Source organism: Micromesistius poutassou (assembly GCF_964030765.1).
Source record: "Micromesistius poutassou genome assembly, chromosome: 4".
Classification (NCBI taxonomy): domain Eukaryota; kingdom Metazoa; phylum Chordata; class Actinopteri; order Gadiformes; family Gadidae; genus Micromesistius; species Micromesistius poutassou.
In genome coordinates this window covers 1936972-1946971 of record NC_140274.1, presented here as the reverse complement: position 1 = coordinate 1946971, position 10000 = coordinate 1936972, and positions in this window count along the sequence as shown.

Below are 10000 nucleotides of genomic sequence, written 5' to 3'. Positions count from 1 at the left end.
CTACCTTCCCGTACTGCTGCTCGCCACATTGGTGTCAGAAGTGGGATTGGCCTGCGCACGCGGAGAAAGGATTGGGATTGACGGTTGAGCCCATGGAGCACGTTGCAGTCCCAAACTACGCCGACTCATCCTGCGTTATGGAGCGCAACACCCCCTGGGGGTTGTGGACGGAGAACTGGCAGCTGCGATAGAGGGATACCTCTCCCATGGCGTAAAGGTGAAGAAGATTGCGGACCTGTATGGTGTCTACAGATTTGGGTGTAGGGTGGTTCTGTGGACACCATACTGGTCCGCCATGGGAGAGCTATCCCTCTATTGCCTCCAAGGGCATCTCCACGGTAGGTCTCTCGACCCTATGTTTGCACCCAGTGCCTGTAGCACTTGGGAAATCCACACTGGTGTCAAAACGTACCAGTAAGGATAAGTCGTCTATCCTATCTCTCAGAGCACGCACTCTATCAACTGCATCTGTGTCTTCAAAAGCATTGTTCTCCACATCATCTGCCAGACTTCGGAGCATAGCGACAATCTCCTCTATTGCTGACACATACGAACATAAACAAGGAAATTACGAGGAAGTGACGTAGGTCCCGCCCACATGCGATTTGCTGATAGATTGCAAAATCTTTTGCAAAGCGTTTTGTGGATTGAAATGTCATTAGAATTTTACAACACACAGAGCGTGGCGAAGTGCATTGCAATCACAGGGGCTCTATAGCTTTTCCTTTTGAATAAAGGCACTCAAAAAATGATATTTTTATTGTTATAACTTTTTCAAATTGAATTGCATCACTTTGCATATTAAAATACACTTTGAGTAACGTATTTTCAAATTACATTATTAAATTGCATAATGAAATGACTTATTGAATTGCAAATTGCATTGCCATTTGCTACATATATGCTTCCATACACTAGACTCTCTGAAATTGACTCAGATCTCTCTGTTGTTGCCACAAACATTCGTTCATTTTGTGCAAAAATGGACTAGTCGCGACAAAATAACATTATGATTGATGGGATGATGATGATGGGATCCTGAGTCTGAAAATGAGAACTGGGCTGAATCAGAAAGATGCAGAAGATCTTCGCTGAGAAGCTCAAACTCTCAGGCATTGAGTTTCAACGTGTGCATCAGACTGGAAAATCAACAGGACAGAGAGCAAGGCCCATTGTTGCACGATTCATTAGACACAAGGACAAAGTCAGAGTCATGGAGAAAGCAAAAGACTTAAAAGGGACCAACGTGTACATCAACGAGGACTATCCAGAAGATGTTCGCCAAAAACGTAAAGAACTCATACCTATGAAGGAAATAGCATTCCTCCGCTATGATAAGCTCATTGTCCATCCTGCATCCCGACCCCCAAGCTAAGGAGCTGGAGAGGGAAAGGCAGACAAGTCTGGGGGTTGGTAGGCCTAACCCTAACACGGTAGGCCACTGTGACTGTAAGTCTCCTCTTTAGATTAGTATGAACTTGAACTCTTTAAAACTTCCTAACAAAGGCTTGGTGATTGCTCACAGTGTCAGGAACAAGATGCTGGAATCAAACTGCCTAGTGCAAGCAAACACCATTCACATACTTGCATTCAGAGACTCATTTAGGGCCCTATCTTGCAACCAGCACAAATTACTTTCTACACGACGCATGTATCGTTGGTAGTTTGCAACCGGTGTAAAGCTGATTTTCCCCCGCAGCAAACCCTTGCACACAGATATCATGTACAAGCCTATAACTTCTAGGATTGATGAGTATTTGATCATGAGAAAACATAGTTTTCATAGAGTGTTTAAAAGAATGAATGAATGCAGGTGATGCTTGGCACGTGTGTGTGTGCGCACATTATGAACAAGTCGGTAACGATAATGTATACAATACAAACAATGTTTGTTAATGTATTGTCGCATATCATTAAATAGACCCACAGTTGCGGCCACAGGACCGCATATCATATACATGTTAAGTTGTCTTTGCCGCAATTTACATGACAACTCAGTGTTTCTGAAGTTGTAGAAGAAAACGCTATTCCATGTGTGAATTATGCCTATTATTTGGCCATGAACTGAGCCATTTGAAGTTTGAAATTCATGTGGTCATGCATCTGTCTTAGAGAAGACTGTCTGTCAAAATATCAACTTGTCAAGTTCAAATGCGCTGGCTCTTAAAGGGGATGGGAGATGGAACTCTCATTGGTTTAAACTCTTTCATTCTTGACCAGTGGTATCATTAGAGGGTTAATCTTTATTCAGAAAGGACAGAGACAGGTATGGAGGGGGAGTGGCTATTTACATACAAAGTCATCTTCCTTCAAAATTGTGTCTGGAATGTATGTGTAATAATGTAGAAGCACTGTGGGTTCAAATACATCTACCTCACTTGAAACCAATATTGGTTGGCTGCTGCTGCTGCTACAGGCCTCCTGGAGCAAACTCTCAGTGCTTTAATGACGTGTGTGATAAGATTGACATAGTTGATGACTCAAAGAGTGAAATTTACTTGCTTGGGGACATGAATATTGTGGGAATGGGGGTGTTTCATTAATAATATTGTTATTAGTGTTTTTGTTGTTGTTATTAATAATTGCTCAGACTAGCAGAAAAGATTTGACACATGGCACTGACAATTCAACCAAATATGAAGTATTTATTCAATTTCCACATGTGTTTGTGCGTGTGTGTGTGTGTGTGTGTGTGTGTGTGTGTGTGTGTGAGAGAGAGTGTGTCTGTGTTATAGCAGAGTCACAAACCCAGGATATGCTTTATTTTCATTGGTTGCTGTGTTAAATCTTACCCAGATACAATAGTGCTATTTTCTGATTGGCTATTGTGTAGCCCCTATCTTTCTTTGATTGGCTGATAAGTGGCAGGCTCGGCTAAGAGATCCAGGGAGGACGTGCTTGAGTCCTCCATAGTGAGAGCAGCGCGGCCAGAGACATGTTGGGCGCTGCGGCATATTAAATATAGACTTGTTTTTTTCCACATGAGAAATACAATGTGTGGCGGGAGTGTGTGACAAAAGAGAGAAATGAGTGACTGTCACGCTCGGGAGGAGACCAGGACACAATGGGGCATTTGAAACACGCACGCACCCACACGCAAACATGCACGCAAGCACACACACACACACACACACACACACACACACACACACACACACACACACACACACACGCGTGCACACGCGAGCACACACTCACAATTAAGCATGCACACATGCACGCACCCACGTGCACACACACTCGCGGGTGTGCACGCAAGCACATACATACACAGACACACACACACACACACACAGAAATGTGTGTGTACGTCTAAGACAGACAGATACAGCCCAGACTTTTCTACCTAATTGCTTGTGGGTTTGCATGTGGAAGGTTTACTGGTAAACAGAAACCAATTACTGCTCCACATCCCCCAGCCCCGTCCCCCTCCACGCCAGGACCACTCTCTCTCCCCCCCTCCCCCCCTCCTCCCGTCCCCTCTCCAGGACCACTCTCTCTCCCCCCATCCCCCCCTCCCCCCCTCCCCCCCTCCTCCCGTCCCGTCTCCAGGACCACTCTCTCTCCTCCCCTCCGCCCCTCCCCCCCTCCCCCCCTCCTCCCGTCCCGTCTCCAGGACCACTCTCTCTCCTCTGAGTAAAGGAAGTTTATCTTCTCTTTGCTTCGGCCCGAAAAAACATTACCAATAATGGAATGCTATAATTTTAGCCGTACAGGAAGTTATGTCATTAGGGGACAGTAGTCGAGGACACCTGAGCTAGAGACCTGGGGTCTCTAGCAAATGCGCCGTTGATAGATGTCGGAAATATGAAGCCTTGCAATAAATGGATATGAAGTCATTGGACACACGGAGTGGGGCGGCTGTGGGAGAACCCCGAGCCTCTGGAAGGCTCTGCTGACCCCCGGACCAGAAGACGAACATCAAGCTCCTCTGATCCACAGAAACACGTCCTCCTGGTCCCCAAGAAGAGGAATAAAGATCTACCTTTTTATTGAGTTACATAAAAGAACAGGTCCTAGGAATTATTTTTTGGCTCTTGACTTTCTAGAAATGCTATGGCCCAAATGTGAGAGAGAATTAGCGACTGTGGACTATCAGACCTTGTCTATGATTAAGAAAGAAAAGTAAAGTAACTACTGCTTCTACCGATACTCATGTATTCATCTCTGCCAACAGCTTGTTCTCTTAGTATTCTCTTTTCTTATGCTCATTGACTGCTCAAAACAGAGCTGTTAAAATGTGCAGCCTCTTCATGTTTTACTACAGGCTACCATTGACTTAATCCAAGTCAATGGTAATTAATCCAGGAATAAGAAGGCAATAAACTATGAGCATTGGCCTCAAGAGGCCATGGGAGGGATTGGCTTTACTGTGAGCTTTATTATATGAGAGATTATGAAATGTGTTATTTTTGATCCCTTAAAATAGATCATTCCGTCTTCTTTCTCTAGCTTTTTCTCTCCTCTCCCCTCTTCTCTCCTTCCCTCCTCCTCCTCTTCTCCTACCCTCCTCCTCTTCTCCTCCCCTCCTCCTCTCCCTCTTCCTCCTTCCCTCCTGGCCTCTTCTTGTTGTCTGCACCTTGCCTGACTCCTCCTCCTCCTCTCTGGCCTGGCAGGAACAAGGGAGAGAGACAGAGAAAGAAAACAAGGCTGTGAACGCTCCCCAATGACGTCAGAGTCTCTTTTTGCTCATCAACGTGTGGTGTCCATTTCCAGCTAAGGTTCTTAAGGTGATGCATAACGTAGAGCGTGGGTGGATTGTTATGCACACTCTCGATATCTCGGTAAAAAATGATTTATTCGATCTTGTCCAGTAACAGAAAATAATCCAAGGCAGTTGTAAATAAGGTAAATAATGTAATCTTAATGAAAAAATATCTAACAAATAAGTTATGTCGAAAGTAGTGGTCAAAACAGAGTGTTAACCTCAACACACGCTAACCTCATTCATCGGCCATCACAGACATTTGGCCAACAACCTCTTTATGGCCTTTGACCTGTGATGTCAGCCATGACGTCTACAAACACAAAATAATATATTATATATATATATATATGTATATGTATAAAATTATAATATAATAATATAATAATAATATATAATATATAATATATAATAATAATATAATAACACACAAAATACAAATATAATACAAAATCATTTCATCATCTGTGTGTGTGTGTGGGGGGGGACGACATGTGTGTGTGTGTGTGTGTGTGTGTGTGTGTGTGTGTGTGTGTGTGTGTGTGTGTGTGTGTCCCCTCTCTACAAAGGAGACGTGAGGCTTGATATGGAGGGAGCAGTGTGGTCCCTCTCCTCTTCCAGGGACAAAGTGTTGACCAAGGACTACAAACCAGGGCTGAAGGACTGAAGCTAGGTGACGACGTCATGATGTGACGTTAGACACGTTCAGTTAGAAGCTGCCAGCCTGGGATCTATTGACATGTGATAACACAGCAACACACACACAGACAACACACAGACAACACACACATAGACAACACACACATAGACAACACACAGACAACACACACACAGACAACACACAGACAACACACAAACAACACACACATAGACAACACACAGACAACACACACACACACACACACACACACACAGACACAGACAACATACAGACAACACACAAACAACACACACATAGACAACACACAGACAACACACACATAGACAACACACAGACAACACACACACACACAGACAACACACACATAGACAACACACAGACAACACACACACACACACACACACAGACAACACACAGACAACACACAAACAACACACACATAGACAACACACAGACAACACACACACACACAGACAACACACAGACAACACACAAACAACACACACATAGACAACACACAGACAACACACACACACAGACAACACACAGACGCACACAGACACACAACACACAGATACACAACACACAGACAACACACAGACACACAACACACAGACAACACACATACTTCTAGTTGTATAGTTATGTTACTGTGTGTGTTTGTTCATTATTCACCACCATTCATAGTAAAGTAACATGTTAATGGTGTAAAATGGTGTGAAGGGACGTTGAGAGAGTTTCTATTTCTTTTACAATGCTCTCACCCTGAACATCCATGCATTATGAATCAACCTCTTATAATTTGACAGAGAATACGATCACATCTTTACACACAAAGACAGCTCCTAGCTTTAGAATGGGTTAGTATCTTACGGTCCTTTGGTGTAATAGAGCTGACAATGCCCAGGGAAACGAGACAGTAAATACAGTAAAGTGTAAATGGATGATACACAACAAATCAAATAAAGAAGATATATTCAGATGTTATATTTTTTTAGTGCAGCGTTAGAGGTTAGAGGGGATGTCTTCTCTGTCTTTAATAATCTTTTTTTTTCATGGAGATGACTGGATCATACCAACGTCACTTGATTAAAGAGTCCTTTGAAGACTGCTTTTAGTATCTATTCCTGGCCTCTGCTGTCACTATGCATCACCCAGCAACAGGGCTCCGTCAGACCACGACACCGCAGGACCCTTCTCCTCCGCTTCCTCGCGTCTCCTCCATGCCCTCACCTCACCCCGCTGTCCCTGGACCTGATCTGCACCGCGCCTCAGGGGAATGAGTGGAGGGGATAAACAGCGCAGTGACAGGAGCTGAGAGGCTGTTGTCCACAGGGTCTGCAGCCCAGCCAGTAGTGCATGGTTGACTTGTGGCTCCTCCTCCGTGAGCTCCTCCTTCCCGGCCACACGCATCACAATGACCACACCACACTAGGTATTTGTTCCCCCCCCACACATACACGCACACACACACACGCACACACACGCACACACACACACACACACACACACCCAACTGCTCCTGTAGCTTCTGAGATAGCATGCCCTTCCTGATGTGACACTTTGTACTGTGTGTGCTTATGAGTGTGTGTGCGTGCGTGCGTGCCTCCGTGTGTGTGTGTGTGTGTGTGTGTTTGAGCGTTGGAGGGGGGGTAGGGTAGGGTGGGATTCCCACGGAGCGGAACATGAAGCATCAGATTATGATTTAATAATGCAGACAGGAAGTGAGTGGGTGGATTGCGGGGAACTAAGGAGAAAGCAGAGGAAGAGGGATGGAGTGTTCACTGAAATGAGATCATTCACCCAGAGAGCACCTCTCCATCTGTGGCACTCACACACACACACCGTCAGCCCAGCGTGTGAGATGAGCTCATTGATTAATGACTCTTTATTTATTGATTGGGGTATTCTGGGTTCTGGTATGAGTCTGACTGGTATCGGCAGCCATCCGCCCCTGAACACCGCCTCCTACATCAGTGAGGCTTTTTAGTATTATATGTTCAACAATAATAATAAACTACAATAATGGAGAGCAGTGCACAATGCTATGTGTGAATGATAACAGGGGGATGTAAAGAGACAAACAGATATAAAGTATTAGAGCAGTCCTTTACTGAAGAAGTTACTGATAAATAGTATTTAGGAACAACATACAGCAACACGAATGACAAGCACTGCCCACTGAACAGCACAGGTGAATGTTGAACAGGTGGGGAACAATGAAGTATACTGAGACACTGAATGGAGGATGATGAGGATGATGAGGATGATGAGGATGATGAGGATGATGAGGATGATGAGGATGACGCCACTAGCATAGACCACATACAGAGACGCTGCAACACGGCCGCCATGTTGGAGAGGGCAAGACCGACCTGTAAACACACACATACAGGGACAGGCCGTCAACAGCACTTATTTATTTTCTCAACCCATTTCAATTCATATAATATATATAATAGGACTTAATGTTAATCCAAAGCATGTCACTGGAAGTGGTTGAGATATACGCACACTGAAGTGCTTATTGTGCAGATTGTTTCCCGTCCGGCCTCTCAGTTGTGTTCAGTGTCACAGAGGCTCAGAGGGCCGGGTCAATGGGGGCAGGGCTAGGGCTAGGGCTAGGGCTACTAGGGCTACTAGGGCTAGGGCTACTAGGGCTACTAGGGCTAGGGCTACTAGGGCTACTAGGGCTACTAGGGCTAGGGCTACTAGGGCTACTAGGGCTAGGGCTACTAGGGCTACTAGGGCTAGGGCTACTAGGGCTACTAGGGCTAGGGCTACTAGGGCTACTAGGGCTACTAGGGCTAGGGCTACTAGGGCTACTAGGGCTAGGGCTAGGGCTACTAGGGCTACTAGGGCTACTAGGGCTACTAGGGCTAGGGCTACTAGGGCTACTAGGGCTAGGGCTACTAGGGCTAGGGCTACTAGGGCTACTAGGGCTAGGGCTAGGGCTAGGGCTAGGGCTACTAGGGCTAGGGCTAGGGCTACTAGGGCTAGGGCTAGGGCTAGGGCTAGGGCTAGGGCTACTAGGGCTTCTAGGGCTAGGGCTACTAGGGCTAGGGCTACTAGGGCTAGGGCTACTAGGGCTACTAGGGCTACTAGGGCTACTAGGGCTAGGGCTACTAGGGCTACTAGGGCTACTAGGGCTACTAGGGCTAGGGCTACTAGGGCTACTAGGGCTACTAGGGCTACTAGGGCTAGGGCTACTAGGGCTAGGGCTAGGGCTACTAGGGCTAGGGCTACTAGGGCTACTAGGGCTACTAGGGCTAGGGCTAGGGCTAGGGCTACTAGGGCTAGGGCTACTAGGGCTACTAGGGCTACTAGGGCTACTAGGGCTAGGGCTACTAGGGCTACTAGGGCTAGGGCTACTAGGGCTACTAGGGCTACTAGGGCTAGGGCTACTAGGGCTACTAGGGCTACTAGGGCTAGGGCTACTAGGGCTAGGGCTACTAGGGCTACTAGGGCTACTAGGGCTACTAGGGCTAGGGCTACTAGGGCTACTAGGGCTACTAGAGCTACTAGGGCTACTAGGGCTACTAGGGCTACTAGGGCTAGGGCTACTATGGCTACTAGGGCTACTAGGGCTAGGGCTACTAGGGCTACTAGGGCTAGGGCTACTAGGGCTACTAGGGCTACTAGGGCTAGGGCTACTAGGGCTAGGGCTACTAGGGCTACTAGGGCTACTAGGGCTAGGGCTACTAGGGCTACTAGGGCTACTAGGGCTACTAGGGCTAGGGCTACTAGGGCTACTAGGGCTACTAGGGCTAGGGCTACTAGGGCTACTAGGGCTACTAGGGCTAGGGCTACTAGGGCTACTAGGGCTAGGGCTACTAGGGCTAGGGCTACTAGGGCTACTAGGGCTACTAGGGCTACTAGGGCTAGGGCTACTAGGGCTACTAGGGCTACTAGGGCTAGGGCTACTAGGGCTACTAGGGCTAGGGCTACTAGGGCTAGGGCTACTAGGGCTACTAGGGCTAGGGCTACTAGGGCTACTAGGGCTACTAGGGCTACTGGGGCTACTAGGGCTAGGGCTACTAGGGCTAGGGCTACTAGGGCTAGGGCTACTAGGGCTACTAGGGCTAGGGCTACTAGGGCTACTAGGGCTACTAGGGCTAGGGCTACTAGGGCTACTAGGGCTAGGGCTACTAGGGCTACTAGGGCTACTAGGGCTACTAGGGCTACTAGGGCTAGGGCTACTAGGGCTACTAGGGCTACTAGGGCTAGGGCTAGGGCTACTAGGGCTAGGGCTACTAGGGCTACTAGGGCTACTAGGGCTACTAGGGCTAGGGCTACTAGGGCTACTAGGGCTACTAGGGCTACTAGGGCTAGGGCTACTAGGGCTACTAGGGCTAGGGCTACTAGGGCTACTAGGGCTACTAGGGCTAGGGCTACTAGGGCTACTAGGGCTACTAGGGCTAGGGCTACTAGGGCTACTAGGGCTAGGGCTACTAGGGCTACTAGGGCTACTAGGGCTAGGGCTACTAGGGCTACTAGGGCTACTAGGGCTAGGGCTAGGGCTACTAGGGCTACTAGGGCTAGGGATAGGGCTACTAGGGCTACTAGGGCTACTAGGGCTACTAGGGCTAGGGCTACTAGGGCTACTAGGGCTACTAGGGCTAGGGCTACTAGGG